General features: G+C 42.5%; 1 long non-coding RNA gene across 1 annotated transcript in view; it reads left to right on the top strand.

The window, feature by feature from the left end:
• LOC110568929 (uncharacterized) overlaps nucleotides 1–4082 on the top strand; it is a 40372-nt gene extending 36290 nt beyond the window's left edge. The window contains exon 3 of the long non-coding RNA XR_002479086.2: nucleotides 3918–4082. This is a non-coding gene — a long non-coding RNA (uncharacterized LOC110568929). The remainder of the gene's footprint in view (nucleotides 1–3917) is intronic.
• Nucleotides 4083–14205: the final 10123 nt, after the last annotated feature.

Below are 14205 nucleotides of genomic sequence, written 5' to 3'. Positions count from 1 at the left end.
AGATTCTCTTTCTTGGCAGGCTATGAACTTCAATTTTTTCCAGCACCATGAGACTACTGAAATGTCTGCTTAGATTTTTAGCTTCTTAGCAGCTGCTTTTTACTTGTTTTCTTGGCAACTTGCCTCACACATGTGCAGCTAAAAGTTGGAAAATACCTCAAGGAAAAATTGCACATATAATACCCACTTTACATCTCTGCAGTTAGCTTTTCTTTCAGATCATGAGTCCTCAAGTTGTAGTGTCCTTGGTAGCCCTATCCACCAATTTTCAACTCCCCTGCCAATGAGACTGTTAGAAACTCTTGGCTGCTGATCTTTGTTCAGCGTCTGTGTTCCACAAAGCAAACTGGCAAATGCCCTGAGGGTGGCAAGTAGAAACTAGTGTAGTGCTCACTTCTGCCTGTTTTTCTTCTTTCCAGCATTTTGGTCTTTCAAGATTGAGGGACATTTGGAAGATATAATGGAACTCCCACAGGAAAGAGTTTATGTAGAGTACATTGCAGGAAAACCCAGGAATAGTGGTGAGGATTGAATGGCAAATAGAGGAGAACTTTCTAAAATTACAGAAGTTTCAATTAGATGAAGGCTGGGAAGGGAGCCTCAGGTAAGTTCACAAAAATGCCCATGAGAAAGAAAGAATCAGCTTTGAACAGCTGCTTGGCCCAAAGAGCAAGAAACCATCTTAGGGCACTCCTGATTTACATAAAGGAAGAGCTTTCTTATTCCTTTTTTTCTCCCCTCTTCCCACACTCCAATCTATTCTGAATTAGTAAGAACAAATAGATAATGTGGATGAGAGTCAAGGAAAAAAAGAAAAGAAGGACCCAATCCTCCCTTCCCATTAAGAGGCCAGCCTGCATAGTGTTTGTGTCAAGAGTAAACACAATGTCATGGAATGACTTACATTCTTAAATAATTCACTAGGTTTTGCCAACCCTGCTTCCAATGGGTAACAACTGTATCACTGAAGCTCAGTTTCCAGTCAGCTCTCCATGGTAGCTGTATGGGGGCTCTTGGAATGCAGTCTGACAGGTAGAATGGTTCTGAAGGCTTAAAGCCCCACTCCCCGAAGAGGAAGCTTGAAGAACAGAATTGAGCCCAATATGCTGATATATTCTTTTCTGAATTCTAAACTTTTTCCATTCTGGCCTTATTAATTCAATCTCATTTCTAAGCATAAAATAAATATAGCACTGAAAAAGGTGTTTGTGTCCCAGTGACAAATATAATCCATGTAATTGTTAAACGGGAAATTCCAGAATCCCCCTGTGATCTTGCCTTCTATTAGGCAGGAAGAAGCATTCCCCCAAAGACAGAGTTGACTAGAGCCTCATGTCCCCAGAGGGCCTCATTGGAAGTTAGTCTTTGGAAGTTTTAGCATAAACATACTCCCACCCACCTGGCTCATGTACAGACTATGAACAACTTGGCTCTTCTTCCCAGCAGAGCAGTTTTCTGTATGAGTCACTTCTGTCTCCTTATTTTGGACTTTCTGCCTCAAGGGACCTTGAAGATCCATCCAATACTGTACTGAGAATGCACTCAGCAAACAATGAACAATAGAAAAACCTTCTAAAAAGACAGTCCCCTCCTCCATGTGGGCTTGGTACTTAGTTCAATGAAAACCAATAACCTAGACCAAAGTAACACACAGATGCAAACATACAAGGAAATATGTTAGAAGATGAAGCTTTGTCTTTCTGAACAAAGAGACTGATGAATTCAGGTCTGGAAAACACAGCATCCCAACACTGGGAAGTCTTAGGCAATCTTCCATAAGAGCAGTCATAATCCCTAGACCCAACCTTCACTTCTGGAGCTGCTATGGGAGAACTTACGTACAGAATAGACATACTGCATAGAACCAACACTTGAGAAGAGAAGGCTAAGCAAAAAGACACAAGAGGGCTCACGGTGGTGGAATGGAACACACAGGCAGTGGCCTTTCCTATAAGTATCCTTGGCTTGGTCCCAACGTCCTTAGTGAAGGTTGCAAAGTTTTGTCCTGATGCATCTGGCGTATCACAAATTATTTGGCTCTCTGAATGTTTTAAGCTCACCATCATGGAGGAACTACACTGAACAAGAAATATGTCCCTTCACAAGCCAAGTACAGTAAATGAGTTCTTGTGCTTGTGGAATATTTTTAATATTGTGGGATAAGAAGGGTCTTTCATTTTCTATCTTAATTTTCTTACTATGCAAACCATTATTAGTATCTTGGGGCCCCTGGAAATAGCTATGGTCCCTATTGGTGCTTCCTTGACCACGGACTTACTAACATTTATCTGTCTAAAGTGAAAGGTATCTCTAATGATCCCAGCTGACATTTATTCAGTGCTTCTCACTCAGCGATCCCAAAGAGCTCTACAAGCTGATTTACGGGCTGTCCGCGGAGTGGAAGTGAATGGTAATGACCACAGTGAGGATGATGGTGATGGATCACCCAGGCTCTGGTATTTGATATGTCATGTTGTTTCTGGGGCGTTTCCAATTTCCTGAACTTCCCGGTGATTAGAAGCGTAAGAGAGTGCTCAGTCCGTTTCATCCTGCATTTCTCAGTGGAGATGACTCTGATTGGGGCCTTGGGAGGCCTTAATTCTCGGTCCCCCTTACACAAATTTTAGTAATGAGCAGAGGGCAGACGTTTTGAAATGCTACAGAGTTTGCTGCATCCCTCCTTTTACAGAACGTGGAGACTTCCGCTCACCTCCCCTTTGGAGTGCCCTCAGCCGCCTGAAATTCTCTGGGGCTTTTCTGCTCCATGGGGAAAAGGGAGGAGGCAGAAGCCAGGATGAACCGTCGGTTTAGAAGGTTTATGGTGACATAATCAGCCACAGTGCTTTCTAATTTGTTTTTTAAGCCACGGGAAGCCCTGCTCCCTTTTCAAACAAAATCCTTTAGGGAATCAACATGTGAAGCAGATAAAACTGAGCTGTTCCAACCCAGTCCTTCACCCTCACCCTGCATTATGGTGGTCCCTGAGACCTGGATGGAAAACCTCTGGTTCCCTGGGGTTCTGGGCTCTGATCTGATCTCTACACAGGAGACCTGGATTTCTTTCTAGGGTTCCTCACAGACTTTTGAGTACATTATTGAATATCTATGTGCTCTCTCTCATCTCTAAAATAGAGACTAAATAGTCTTCATTGAATAATTACCATTGAGGCTTTTAAAGGTAGAGTGCAAGTATGCCTGAACTATAGTAATAATAGGGGCAATATGATTTCAGGCATGGTTCAAATGCTCTCCTTTATAACTTAATTTAATTCCTATAACCTCCCTATGGGGCAAGTACTATTAAATCTCATTATTTTCTTTTTAAATGGTGGAAACTGAGGCACAGAGAGGTTATGCAAATATCCCAAGGTCCCTCATCTTGTGATTCAACACCAGGCAGTCTGACCCCAAAACCCTTGACATGAACCCCTGACATTTGGTTTTCAAACTTGTTTGCGTATTAGAATTGCTTAAATAATTTTAAAAATTTCAGAAGGCCAGGTTGTACCCCAGGCCAATTAAATTACAGTCTCTAAGTGTGGAACATTAGTGACAGTATTTTTAAAAATTTCATTTATGGGTTGAGTTGGGTCCTTCAAAAAAGATATGTTGAGGCCCTAAACCTTGATACTTCAGAATGTGACCTTATTCCTAAACAGGGTCATTGCAGGATGTAACTGCTAAAGTTAAATGAAGTCATATTGGAGTAGAGTGTGGCCTTAATCAATATGACTGATGTTTTTATAAGAAGATGGCCATGTGAAGTTGGAGTCTGGTGAGTTGTGGGTGGCCTCTGGTTAGAGCACAGCATAGCTGGAGAAGGGAGCTTAGGCAAAAGAAGTCCAGAATGGTAGGTGAAGGCAATTTTCTTTGGCTTCCAAATTCCCATCTTTTCCTGCTTTCTTCTATTTTTTGAGTCTCCATCTCAGTCTTCTTTGCCACATCATACATGGCCTTGAAGCATTAGAATTCTTTAAAGCTTCATGGGAGAATGCCATGTGATGATGAAGACAAAGATTGGAGTCATACATCTGCAAACCAAGAAATGTACAAGATTACTGGCAAACCACGAGAAGCTAGGAGAGGCAAGGAAGGACCCCCTCCTAAAGGTTTCAGAGGAAGCCATGGCCTTGCTGACATCTTGATTTCAGACTTCTATCCTCCAGAATGGTGAGACACTGAATTTCTGTTGTTTTAAGCCATCCAGTTCATAGTACATTGTGATGGAAGCCTAGGAAACTAATACAGCTTCCCGAGTGATTGCAATGTGGAGACAGGTTTGAGAATTACTGCTATATTTTAATCTCACTTCTTAAGAACTTACTGTGTGGATGGGGAAGATCTCCTATTAGATAACTTAGTCTTGATTAGGGCTGGTGCAAGTCATTTGTCATCCTATGCTAGAACTGGCTGTGCCACCTTCTAAGGCATGGGTCAGTGTTGGCCAGGTGTGTTTGAGAATGAAGATGCTTGACTTTAGGGGAGAGTTGGAGAATCATTCCCAATGCTCCTGTTCACAGGGAAAAGTGTAGTGGTGGGAGTGACTATGGGTATAGAGTAAGACGTGCCTGGCACAGGAGAGTTGAGGATGGAAAGGTGCAGAATGAACATTTTCTTTATAACCAGTAGAGTACAATACTGCAAAAAATGGTCATGAGGATAGAGAGCAGTCAACAAGGCTACCTGCAATCTAGTGATGCAGGCACAGGTCAAATAGAGCCCTGTGAGAGGCCACTGGGGTGTTTGAAAGAAGTGGGTATTCAAATGCCTCACAGAGAAGGTGATGTTTAGGCACAAGGGTCAGATTTCATCGCTGATATGTGTGAAGGCTGTTCCAGGCACAAGAAACACCTTGAGCAAAGGTGTGGAAGAGGAATGAATGGGCAGAGTTGGGAGGCTGGTGAGTCGTGAGTGGTCTCTGGTTAGAGTATAGTATAGCTGGGGAGGAGAGCTTGGATACAAGGGAAGAAGGGTAGAAAGGTAGATTAAGGCAATTTTCTTTTGGGATTTGAATATCATGATGAATATTTTTTCCAACTTCATTTTGTAAGCAAAACGGAGTCAGCAGAGGCTTTTGATCAGGGAAGAAACACTGTCATTAACTTCAAAGATCTTGATAACATTTCATAGGGGCCATCTTCTGTGTCTCAAGCTGAGGTGTCTCATTTAGTTTTTCCAATGACTTTATGAAATAGGTACTATCATTATTCCAATTTAATATGTTTTAGGAACTGAAACTAAGGAAATTTCAGTTACTGCTGAAGTCACATAGTTGGTAAATACAGAAACTTGGATTTGAAACCTGGTTATCTGATTCTGGAGTCTGTAGGCTTAACCGACTTATCACTGAGGGTTTCCATCATTGGTGTCAAAGGAAAATAGCCCCACTGGCAGTGTGAGGCAGGTGGGTAGTGGATTGCAGGAAGAACAGGGATAGGCCAACTATAATAGAAAGTGACTTCAGAATCATTTGAAATATCTCAAAAGAAGGCCAGACAAGATTTAGCAACTGCTTTTGTATTGAGAGATATTCCCTTGGTTAAAGATCGTTTACTGGGAGAAAGACAATACCTTCCTTGAACGATAGAATGCAGGGAGAGGTGTGCATTGGGTGGTAGAAGATAAAGAGATCTTTTTGAGCATTTTCGAAAAGAAGTAGTTTCAGAATATCCACGTAGATGTTTGGTAAGTACATGGAAATGTAATTTAGAGGTAGCTATGCTGCAAGAGATGCATCATTGGACCTGATTCTGAGAATTTAGAATTAGGATTGTGGAAACAGTGTAAGTGTGGTGCTTAAATCCATAGCCTCTGGAGCTCAACAGTTGGGTTGAATCTGTAACCATCTGTTTATTAGCTGTGTGTCCTGAAAAACACCTCATTTCTTCGTCTGCAGAATGGGGATACTAACTCAGATTCATATTTCACAGTACTGTGTGGAGGATGAAATGAGAGGAGCCACGTGGAGCACTTGGCACAAGACACATGCTTAAGAAACGGGCATTGCATTTGTTTTTGCTTCTTGTAACCCAGAAAGATGCCCTTTGGTGATGCACCTCACTCTTCATTTCATTTCCCTACCAAGACATTTCTGTGTCCACGTTAGAACTTGGTTTTCCTTGTTTAATCTTTCAACATAGCAGCTTTTTTTTTTCCCCTTAAAGCTCAGTTTCTCTACGAACATAGGAGAATCTTTTAGTGTTTCCTTTTTTCCTTTTTCTGGACTCAGTATGGACGGGATTTGCTCCAGTGTAGCCACCTTACTTCATGGAGTTTTATGCCTTAGACTGAGGGGACCAGGCAGTCCGCATTGCTCAGTTCCTCCCGTTACCTTTGGTGGTACAGCTTATTTGTTTATTTCACAGCTTACCTCTGAGCATCCTTAGGCAACAATCCAGGAATTTTCTTTGTGTGCTTTACAAGAAGTGTCTGGTATATAACATAGATATATGTAGAACAGATATGAAGAATAACTGCTCTTCTTAGGCAGGATCGAGTGGAATCAGATAGCAACAAGAAAAGCCTAAGATTGGTTTCCTCCTCTTTAAGTTCTAGAAGTGTCTGTAGCAAAGGAGAGAAGTATAGAGGAAATGACTCAGTATCATCATTTCAATTATGATGCTAAGAGAAAGAAAAAGAAACTTTTTACCCTGGAGAAAATAACGGACATGTTGTGTGGGTGGGGTCATCTGTCCCTGATGATTTGGGGGCTGTCATTAGAAACCAGCTTGAAAGAAGGGTTAGGTGGGTCCCTACAATAGCCTCATAACTGAGGTCCTTCCCAGGGTTGCTTCTCCTTCCAGTCCATGCCAACCCCAAGCATTGCCTCGATTTATCTTTCTTAAAAGCACACTTTTGGTCAAGTGCGGTGGCTCACGCCTTTAATCCCAGCACTTTGAGAGGCCGAGGTGGGCGGATCACCTGAGGTCAGGAGTTTGAGACCAGCCTGGCCAACAAGGGGAAAGTGTGTCACTACTAAAAATACAAAAATTAGCCAGGCATGGTGGTACATGTCTGTAATCCCAGCTACTCAGAAGGCTGAGGCAGGAGGATCACTTGAACCCAAGAGGCAGAGATTGCAGAGCCGAGACTGCACCATTGCACTCCAGCCTGGACAACAAGAGCAAAAAAGCAAAGCAAAACAAAACAAACAAAAAAACTCTGTCTCAAAAAAAAAACCAAGAACCAAAAAACACTTTTATCAAGTTACTCTCCAGCTAAAAATATTTTTATGACTTCTCTGTGCCTAAAGAAGTGAGTACCAAAGCTTTTCGGTAGTCATCAAAGTGCTCTGCCCTCAGGTCCATCTCATCTCTCCACCCTTCTCTTTGCCACACCCCATCCATCCAGTGCATCAGAACTTCTTGTTACTCCTCATTCCCACCTCCATATGTGGCCTTTGTCTTTGTGCTATACACAAATATCCCCCGGAGTCAGCATCCATTTGCTGAGGGATCAGCAGTTTTTAATCCTCTCATGCATTTGCCTCCTAGATTAGCCCTATCCACCTGCCCTCCTGGCCCCCTTAGTTTTCACAGACCCACAGTTCACCTGCCTCCTACCCCACCTGCATACTTAAGTTAAAACTTAGATTATTTGCAAAAGATCAATAAGCACACTAATGAAATACATGTAATTGAAAAGAGAGTGCGGTCTGTAATGTCAAACAGTGGGTTGAGGATGAAGGCTGTGGACTTTGAGCTTTAGCATTCCACAGCATTTGGCTTAAGGTGGAATAGACTTTGTGAGAGCTACAGGCTTCTAGGGGCCAAGGCTACATCTCTGGTAATGTGAAGGGCTTTAGAGAGGAGGTGTTAAGAATATCCTCATGATCTGAGAGAGTAGGACTCCTTAAACATTTAATGTAGGTAACAGGAAGGAGCTGGAGAGAATCTTGTCCAGTAATTATTTATGATCCGTCTGACTGCCTATCTGAGTCATTCTATCCACCAGTCAACTTGAATTTACCAGATTTCTCTGATCCTGATTGAATTGATTCATATAAACTAGAGTGAGTTTCTTTTTGGACACAATGCTCCATGGAATTAATCAAACTTTGGGTTTGTCTACTACAATCAACTCAATAGTTGCTTTCTGCCCAAGGATGACTCCTTGCCTTCATTACATCTGAAGGTTTCAGCTTTTGTTAGCACACACAATCTCAATCAATACAGCCAAGTGCAGCTGTCTCCTAAATGAGGATGTCAAGCTAAGGCCCCGATAACCAATGGTTACTAAATGCTTAATGATCTGCTTTGTGTGTCACAGCACCCTTCATCACATTCAGTCTAGGGCCTTGAACCTACCTTAAAAAAATACTCTTTTCGATCGAGACCATCCTGGCCAACATGGTGAAACCCCGTCTCTACTAAAAATACAAAAAATTAGCTGGGCGTGGTGGCACATGCCTGTAGTCCCAGCTACTCGGGAGGCTGAGGCAGGAGAATTGCTTGAACCCAGGAGGTGGAGGTTGCAGTGAGCCGAGGTCACGCCACTGCACTCCAGCCTGGTGCCTGGTGATGGAGTGAGACTCTGTCTCAAAAAAAAAAAAAAATACTCTTTTCTAAAATTTACCCTGTTACCATTTTTATTTTCCTTATTTAAGATCTGGTTATAATGCATCACCGCAGTGCACTAGGAAACACAAAGTGGGACCCAGAAGTTGGCAGAGCTGAGAATCATCAGCTCCACGGCACCTTCTGCCTCCAAGAGGGCAGCATTTCCTTAATATGGTGCTTATTAGTGCTGTTTACCAAATTTTCTCATCTCTCCTCATTCTAAGTGTACATGATATGGTAGGTATTTTCTGACTCCATTTCTGATGGTGTCCCGTGACTAGTTTTGGCCCATGAGTTGAAAACATGAGCAACATGTATCACTTCTTTGCTGGAGTATTAAGGTCAACATGAGACTCTTCCAGGTTCAGTTTTCCCTTTGCTACTGTATTAGTCTGGGTTCTTCAGAGAAACATATTATTATAAGGAATTGGTTCATATCGTTATAGAGGCTGAGAAGTCTCAAGATCTCTGGTTGGTGAGCTGGAGACCCAGGAGAGATGATGATGTATGTTCCAGTCTGAGTCTGAAGGCCCGAGAATGAGGAAAGCCAATGTTGGAAGTCGGGGTCTGAGTCTAAGGCCAAGGACAAAATACCAATGTCCCTGATGATTTGGGGGCTGTCATTAGAAACCAGCTTGAAAGAAGGGTTAGGTGGGTCCTTACAATAACCTCATAACTGAGGTCCTTCCCAGGGTTGCTCCTCCTTCCAGTCCATGCCAACCCCAAGCATTGCCTTGATTTATCTTTTAAAAGCACTCTTTTGGCCAGGAGTCTTGGCTCACATCTATAATCCCAGCACTTTAGGTGGCTTAAGACAATGAGGGGCCAGGCGCAGTGGCTCACACCTATAATCCCAGCACTTTGGGAAGCCGAGGCAGGAGGATGACTTGAGGTCAGGAGTTTGAGACAAACCTGGCCAACATGGTGAAACCCCGTCTCTACTAAAAATACAACAACAAAAAATTAGTTGGGCATGATGGTGGGTGCCTATAATCCCAGCTACTCAGGAGGCTAAGGCAGAAGAATTGCTTGAATGCAGGAGGCGGAGGTTGCAGTGAGCCAAGATTGCACCATTGCGCTCCAGCCTGGGATGCAAGAGTGAAACTTCATCTCAATAAATAATTAAATAAATAAGGACAATCAGGCAGAGAGAGGGCAAAGACTCTCTTACTTAGACTTTTGCTCTATCTACGGCTCAGGTTAGATTGCCCTCACACTGGGGAGGGCAATCTGCTTCACCCAGTCTACTGACCCAAACATTAATCTCATTTAGAAACACTCTCACAGATACACCCTGAATGATGTTTGACCACATATCTGGGCGTCCCAGGCCCAGTCAAGTTGACACATACAATTAACCATCACAAGTCTGTCCCTTGTCAATTTGGCACCCATATGAATCTTCTTAAACCATGCTTAATCTCCAAATAAAGACAATAACAAGGCTATAATTCCACCCAACGTGATACAACTATCCTGCATACAACTGAAAACACAGTAACCCTTCCCCAGAAAAAGAGGTAAAGTCCTTGAGAGATGTTTATTCTTCTCCTTGATATCCCATACATGAAATAGTATGGCATATAATTAACAATATTTAAATGTTATGATATAAAATCAATATATCTTATGCTACATGATAAGAGAATAAGAGGGGAAAGAAAACAAAGATTTTTGCTCTGTCTACAAATTTATATATATATTTATAACAAAATAAAAAGGAAATACTCATGAAAATTACAATCCTCATTTCTGTAACTGGTTATGTGATCGTAGGTGCTGCTTATAACTATCTTCTTCTACTAGCCATTCTGTATTCCTTTGCCCTCTGCAAATGCCTCAGTTAGTTATGCCTTTTCATCTGGTGGAGCTACCCAAACCCTTATTCCTGAAAGATCTGGGTTGTTGTGGTTTTCAATTGACCTTAATCCCAGGGCATGGTGATACTAAGAGATGCCTTAAGAAATCTCCTATATTACAGACATACTCTTATTTACCTCCATTATGTAGTAGTTGCCCAATTTACCCCTGTTAGTCAGCATCAGTCTTCCCAGCCAGCACACTAACTTTCTTCTTTGCTTATTGATTCAAAGGTATGCAGAGTTCCAAGGGGCCAATGGCAGTGTGAATTTTCAGTTCAATGGAGTCAGCATTTTGTCTCCTTTGGAAAACATTCCTTCCCTTGAAACTAAGACCGCTAGGCTAGCAGAGCATTTTACTAGTGGGTCACTAAGGGTAATAGTGAGTGGTGCCACTCCCATTTCTGCACATTCATTCCTGAACCTGTGAATCCTGGCTTTGAGAGAAACAGCCCATATATGAGATGCTGATTCAGAGCATGCAGCCTTCAGGAGAATCTTGCACCTGCCCTGCATGGTATTGCCACTGGTATTGCCAGCTGGTATAACTGAGTCTTTGAAAGGCTACTTTACCATTCTATTAAATCAGCTGCTTCAGGAGGGTAGAGCATAAGGTAAGGCCATGAATTCCATGACCATGGGCCCTGGGCCCATCGCTGTATATCAGTTGCTGTGAAGTGAGTTCCTCAACCAGAAGCCATGATGTATGGAATATTATGATGATATATAAGGCACTCTGTAAACCCACAGATGACAGTTTTGGCAGAACCAATGTGTGCAGGGAAGGCAAACCCATAACCAGAGTCAGTGTCTATTCCAGTAAGAACACATGTAACCTCTTCCATGACGGAAGTGATCCAGTGAAATCAGCTGGCCTCCAGGTAGCTGGCTGACCACACCAGGGAATGGTGCCATATTGTGGACTCAATATTGGTCTCTGCTGTTGGCAGATTGGACACTCAACAGTAGCTGTAGCTGGATTGGCCTTAGTGAGTGAAAGTCATGTTTGCTGAGCCCAGGGATAACCTATATCCCTGCCACCATGGCCACTTGGTTCATGACCTTATTGGGTCATGACTAGGATGGCTGGGAAAATAGACTGACTAGTATCCACAAACTGGGTCATTCTATCCACTTGATTATTAAAATGAGCATTCACATGAGACACAAATATGTTTACATTTTTTTGTGCATTCAAAGATGTCTGTCTACATACCTCTTTCCCAGATATCATTGTCACCAACTTGCAAATCATGTTCCTTTTAAGTCCCTGACAATCTGGTAAAACCATTGGCTATAGCTTATGAATCAGTATATAATCACACATCTTGCTATTTTTCCTTCCAAGCAAAATATACAACCAGGTACACTGCTCAAAGTTCTGCCCACGAGGAGGATTTCTCTTTGCCACTGTCCTTCAGGGATATCTCAGGAAGGGGCTATAGTGGTACAATTGTCCACTTTCAGGTGGGACCTGCATATCATGCAGAGCCATCTGTAAACCAGGCGGCCTAAGCCAAGTCTTCTTCTCCATCAACTGATTCTAGGGCACTCCCCAAGAGGCTGTACGTGCAGCCTGGGAGAAAGAAGGCAATGTAGCAGGAGTGGGCACCATGGGCATGTGGACCACATCTACATGTAACTTACTTGTGCCTTCAGGGCCTGCTCAGGCCTGATTGTGTATATACCACTTCTGTTTGATGGTAGAGTGCTGCTGTGTATGTCCAACTTTATGACTTGGTGGGTCAAATGACATTCGGTTCACGATGGGTAGCTCAGGTTGCCTAGCAACCTGGTGACGCATGGTTAAGCATTTAGTTTCCACTAAGGGCCAGCAGTGGGTCAAGAACCATTTCTCAAAAGAAGAGTAGTTATCTGCAGAGGATGGCAGTGTTTTGTTCCAAAATCCTGAGGGCCTGAACAACAGTTCACCTTTAGGGGCCTGTCAAAGGCTCCAAACAGCATCTCCATCTGCTACTGGCACCTCAAACACCATTGGATCTGCTGGATCATATAGTCCAAGTGTCAGAGCAGCTTGCACAGCAGCCTGGACCTGTTGCTGAGCCTTTTCTTATTCTTATCTTCATTCAAAATTGGCAGGTTTGGGGCCATTCAATGAACGGGGTGGAGTCAGATACTCAAATGAGGAATGTGTTGCCTCAAAACATCCAAAGAGACACACTTGGCATTTTGAATTTTTTTTTTTTTTTTGGTTGTAAGGGAGGTCAGATGCAAGGACTTATCCTTCACTTTAGAAGGGATGTCTCGACGTGCTGCAGGCCACTGAACCCATAAGAATTTCACTGAGGTGGAAGGCCCCTGAATTTTTGTCACATTTTTTACCGCTGAATATGCAAATGTCTTACCAATAAGTCTAGAGTAGTTGCTACTTTTGTTCAGTAGGTCCAATCAGCATATTGTCATCAGTGTCATGGACTGGTGTGACATCTCGTGGAAAGGAAAGCAATCAGGATCCCTGTGAACTAAATTGTGACATAGGGTAGAGAGTTGATATGCTCCTGAGATAGGACAAGGTATATTGCTGGCCTTGTCAGCTGAAAGCAAACTGGTACCGGTGGGCCGTATAAACCAGTATGGAGAAGAAGGCATTTGCCAGATCAATAGCTGCATACCAAGTACCAGGGGATGTGTTAATTTGCTCAAGCAATGACACCACATCTGGTGCAGCAGCTGCACTTGAAGTTAACACATGGTTAAGCTTTCAGTAATCCACTGTCATTCTCTAAGATACATCTGTCTTCGGCATAGGCCAAATAGGTGAGTTGAATGCGGTGGGAATCACTACTTGTCTGGGTTCTCCAGAGAAACAGAGCCAATATGATATCTCTATCTGTATATCTACATCTACATCTGTATCTATATACATGTTTATTACAAGATATCAGCTCATACAATTATGAGGGCTGAGTAATCCCATAATCTGGTATCTGCATGCTAGGGACCCAGAAAAGCTGATAGTGTAGTTCTCGTTGGTATTAAATGCCTGAAAACCAGAGAGACAATGGTTTATATTCTAGATCAAGTCTAAAGTCCTAGTCCAAGGGCAAGAGAAGATCCAGGTCTCTGCTCAAGCAGTCATGCAGAATGAATTATCCATTCCTCTGCCTTTTGGTCTACTCAGGACCCCAGTTTATTGGCTCATGCCCACGCACATTGGGAAGGGCAATGAACTTTATTTAATCTCCCAATTCAAATGCTAAGCTCTTCTGGAAACACTCTCACAGACATACCAAGAATAATGTTTAATAAAATATCTGGACACCCTGTGTCCCACTCAAGTTGACACATAAAATTAATGATTGCATCACCTCTGATCTTTCAAGTCCTTGATGGTGGCACTAATCTCTGTAATTCGTCCAGGAATACAGCACAGGTTGAGTATCTCAAATTCAAAATCCAAAATGCTCCAAAATCTAAAACTTAGACTGACCTGATGCTCAAAGGAAATACTCATTGGAGCATTTAAATTTTAGATTTTCAAATTTGGGATGCTGAACCATTAAGTATAATGCACATTTTCCAAAATTAAAAATAGATCTCAAATACAAAACACTTCTGGTCCCAAGCATTTTGCATAAGGGATACTGCACCTGAATTGCATTTGATTTACTATTTTTCTATGTAGAGGTAGTTCTAGTGGCTTCCACTTGGCATTTCCCATCACAGTAGCCCCCACTTTACAGGTCATTGAATTAATGTGGGCATTTTGCCACATGCTTAGTAGATCTACCCCAATTATACATTCTGAAACTGAGGAAAGGTCACAT

The sequence above is a fragment of the Aotus nancymaae genome, unplaced genomic scaffold, assembly GCF_030222135.1.
Source record: "Aotus nancymaae isolate 86718 unplaced genomic scaffold, 86718_ANA_hifiasm-v0.15.2.pri h1tg000020l, whole genome shotgun sequence".
In the NCBI taxonomy this organism is placed as follows: Eukaryota; Metazoa; Chordata; class Mammalia; order Primates; family Aotidae; genus Aotus; species Aotus nancymaae.
The sequence above is the reverse complement of the archived record's forward strand: the minus strand, read 5'-3'. Positions and strand labels throughout refer to the sequence as shown.